Genomic DNA, 4,783 nt, shown 5'->3' on the forward strand with positions numbered 1-4,783 from the left:
ACAGAGCCTCCCCTGTCATACTCCTGAGATTTAAATAAAAATGATTAAAATAATACAAAGAAGAAATGTATAACTTTTAAACATCTTCTTTGTTAATTGTAATAATTTTTGTAGTTTACACTCACCAGCTTTGTGGAGTTCCCTGGAACTGCAGGGAGACGAGAGACGAGGGAGCAGCTCCTCCTTGCTTCTGTATAGTCAGACACTGCTTGCAGAGCTGGGGGCGGGGCAACACACTGGGCAGTAAGCTACACAGAAAGAGAGCTAATAGAAACATGCCTCTGAGTATGGGCTGAGTATGTCTTGAGCACTGATAGACACCTTGGATGTTTTCAGTTGACCAGGAAGTGCACTGCAGTGTTTAGAGATCGGAGCTCAGTCAGCAGCAGCAAGACTGAAGCTTTGTGTAGTAAGGAGAGAATTACAGTGATTAGGGGTGATACAGGCTCCCAGCACTCAGACCCATGTGTGCCTCCCCAGCCATTGACCTCACCACACGTCACTGGAGTAGGCAAGAATGAGATCAACTCATTACACATTGGGAGTATATGGGCCTTATTCATTACCGATTGTAACTGCGATTATGCACGCAATTGGCCGATTGCGTATGCTTTGCAGTGCATGTGCGCAAAGACTCCACTGCGATCGAGATTGCAATTGCAGTGACTATGCAGACCCATTACAGTTGTTGGCAGGAATGCCTGTTTGGGGGTGGTGACGGGGGGTGGTCGGCGAAACGCAGGCGTGCCAGTGCGATTGAATGCCGTTGCAGGGGTGTGCAAAAATTAGCCACTGCGATGCCGTACGCAGCTTGGGCTTTCACTGCGTGCGATGAGGTTATCAATTTCTGAGTAAGGTGAGACCTTGCGCAAGTGTGCGTGAGGCTGCGATGGTACTCGTTAACGATGGTATCGCAGTCTTGCTAAGTATTCGGATGTGTGTAAGGTAAAGGGGGCGTCCTTTTGTTAGGCTGCGTATGGCATTGCAATCATTAGCATATCTTCACCGTGAGACTGCGTGTGTAATCGCTATTGCATCGTAATCAGGCCCTATAATCCTTGTTCTCTCGGTACCACAATCCTGTGTTTTGTTTGTTTGTTGGTTTTATGGTATGCCTTCGGGATGCCGACTGTCTAATCCCGGCAAGGGTCTAATGACAGGCGTCGAAATCCCAATGCCTGTCATTTTACTTACGCCTTCAGCCAGACGCCCAGCATCCCGATCGAAGTTAAGCTGGGCGGCGGGCTCGGACAGCCGCAGGGGGGGAGGGTTAGGTTAGGGGCTCCCGGGGGGGACTTAGGGTTAGGTACACCCCCAGGAGAGTTAGGCTAGGGGAAGGGGCGGTTAGGGTTAGGCACTTGGGGGGGGGTAAGGGTTAGGCACCCCTAAGGGAGGGTTAGGGTTAGAGGGGTTAGCGATACTTACCTTAATTGATGATCTGGATTTTCACCCTTGCCGGGCTGCCGCTGTCGGGATTCGAACCGCCGGCCTCATGGCTGATTACTGTTTTAAATGGGCCTGGTGAACTGGTCATGTTTGCTCCCCCTCCAATCAGGTAGTTTTTCCATTTGGGTTCTTTGGTCCTCATACCACTACCTGATTTATGAACCCAGCAGTGATGCAGCATCGGATCACCTGTGCTATCATCGTCCAGCTGAGTCATCATGGGGTAATGCTAGCCATCCGCCGCAGATGCACAAAAAGGGGCAGAAAATCTCCAGAGATCCTGGCCTCTTCACTTACCCCCACCCCCAACAGCGGTGATTCAGAGCGCTCGCAAGCGGCTCGATGTTATAGGCCTGCACATGTGCCATGTCCGGCGTACGCATGTGCAAGCCCTGCAGAGCGACTGAAGTTCAGTCGCTCCGGGGCTCGCAACAAGATGGGGCGGCTGTCGATGTTGATTGACAACTCACCCCGTTTTGTGGGCGGGTAGGGGGGTGGCCGGACAAATGCAGGCGTTCCCTAAGGAACGCCTGGCGTTTGTAGGAGGGCTTACTGACATCAGTAGTGATTTCAGTAGTGGACTTACTGCTCTATTAGAGCAGGAAGTCCACTCGGGCTTGTGGCAGCCTAGACCCTACCCCAGGGTCTCGTCGCAAGCCCGATGGTCGCGATAATCACGATGGTCTCCAGCCTGCTCGCACGAGCTGTGGGTGGTCAAATTGAATATGGGCCTATGTTGGAGGGCACTGGAGCCAGGTACATTCCTGACGTGGGTAGGTGATTGGAGTGCCGGGGCAGATTGGTGTGAAGATATATATATGAGACACACACATATATTATATATATATACACAGACATGTATATACAGTATATACACACACACACATTTATTATATATATATATATATATTCATATTCACATACAGTACATTATATATATATATATTGTGATATGATCGGGGTAGGGGGTCCCTCTCCTAGGTAGGTGGTCACCTTCTTACACACAGCAGCCAGGAAACAACATTCCAGTCTTGGGTTTTCGTGCAAGCTGGTCAGCGCCAGTTTTTATTGTGCAACACCAATAATCAAATAAACAAAACATAAGATAAACCCTAGCCCGTCTGGGCTCTAACTAGACAGAAGGTTCCCTCACTACAGAACACTAAAACAAGTTCACGTCCACAATACCTTCAGGTTTGTATCAGAGTCTCAGAGAAAGATAACCTGCGGGCCTGCTCTCCCAAGTGTGAGACACTGCACCAAGACATTCACAGCTCTTATGAGCCACTTCCAGGTGTTGAGATGGATTGCAGCAATCATGCAATTTGCAATCGATTGTGTATAAAAATCTGCAATGTATGGGCTTCACAGATTGCAGATTGCAACCAAAAAGTGATTGGAATTGTTTAATCAGATTGTCCAACATGTTGGATTTCACAGATCGATTGGGGCTGTAGATTGCTAGTGTATGGACATGATCAGCAGATTTGCAGACCGTTTCTAGCAAAATGATGGGCCTTTCAAGATTGCCAGATCTGTGTTTGCTGCAATCGATCTGCAAATCAATGAAAAAGATCTGTAGTGTATGGGATTGCTCGACTGGGAAATCCTAAGATCGGGCAATAAATCTTCAAATTGTTCAATTGTGGTATTCAGATTGCTGATGTATGGGGGCCTTAACACCTGAAATGGCCCTGTGGATGGAGCCCACCCTTCTCTCTCACAACCACACCCCCAGGACCCATTCTCCGGCTTTTACCAAAAGCCGACAAACTTTTAAAATACAGATTACAGGAGTCTGGGACACATATACACGCCATCCCTAACTTCTCCAGTGCTTATATCACTATATATATATATATATATATGTATATATATATACACACACATAAATATATACACACACAGATTATATATATATATATATATATATATATATACACACACATATACATATATTATTCATATTCCCCCAGCCTGCTTACCTCCTCCTAATGTTCTTAAGGAACAGCATTTGTCTCATAGAGCCCCCCCAGTGTGTGCTCCCTCGGTGGCTCAGGGGTCAGCACAGAATTGAAGGAGGGACGCAGCCGCGCAATAGCCGGCAGCCAGAGAGCAGGCAGACGAGAAGGACTGTGGAGACGAATCGGCAGAGTCTGCCGGCTGGTGACATCACCGGAGCTGCGGTTTGCGGCTTGTCTCTCGGGTCTATCTGAGTGAAGGGGAAGTTACCTTGTCGGAGGGGGCGTGTCTAGATGGCCATCCGCCGCTGGTGTAAGCTAAGCAGTGTTCACCGGGTGTCCTAAGTGGCTTCCGTGAGAGTCAACACTTTGTCCCCTCTAGAAGACAGCCTCAGCAGGTCACCCATCAGGGCCCAGCGCCCTTAGGCAGCTGCCTAAGGCTGCCTAATGGAAGCGCCGGCCCTGTATGTAGGGTCATTGCTATATCTACTATGTGTAATTTGCTGCTGTGTCAACTGGACTTTGATTCTGTTATGGAAAAGTGTCTCACCAGATAAGACAGGATTTCTTGGCTAGATGAGTTGCCTGCCAGGAGGGCAGGATTTCTTGGCTAGATGAGTTGCCTGCCGGGAGGGCAGGATTACTTCCCTAGATGAGTTGCCTGCTGGGAGGGCAGGATTACTTGGCTAGATGAGTTGCCTGCCAGGAGGGCAGATTTCTTGGCTAGATGAGTTGCCTGCCGGGAGGGCAGGATTACTTGGCTAGATGAGTTGCCTGCTGGGAGGGCAGGATTACTTGGCTAGATGAGTTGCCTGCCAGGAGGGCAGATTACTTGGCTAGATGAGTTGCCTGCCAGGAGGGCAGGATTTCTTGGCTAGATGAGTTGCCTGCCAGGAGGGCAGGATTTCTTGGCTAGATGAGTTGCCTGCCAGGAGGGCAGGATTTCTTGGCTAGATGAGTTGCCTGCCAGGAGGGCAGGATTTCTTGGCTAGATGAGTTGCCTGCCAGGAGGGCAGATTACTTGGCTAGATGAGTTGCCTGCCAGGAGAGCAGATTTCTTGGCTAGATGAGTTGCCTGCCGGGAGGGCAGGATTACTTGGCTAGATGAGTTGCCTGCCGGGAGGGCAGGATTACTTGGCTAGATGAGTTGCCTGCCAGGAGGGCAGATTACTTGCCTAGATGAGTTGCCTGCCAGGAGGGCAGATTTCTTGGCTAGATGAGTTGCCTGCCAGGAGGGCAGGATTTCTTGGCTAGATGAGTTGCCTGCCAGGAGGGCAGGATTTCTTGGCTAGATGAGTTGCCTGCCAGGAGGGCAGGATAACTTGGCTAGATGAGTTGCCTGCCAGGAGGGCAGGATTTCTTGGCTAGATGAGTTG

Source organism: Taudactylus pleione, unplaced genomic scaffold (assembly GCF_031769625.1).
Source record: "Taudactylus pleione unplaced genomic scaffold, aTauple2 ptg001150l, whole genome shotgun sequence".
NCBI lineage: Eukaryota > Metazoa > Chordata > Amphibia > Anura > Myobatrachidae > Taudactylus > Taudactylus pleione.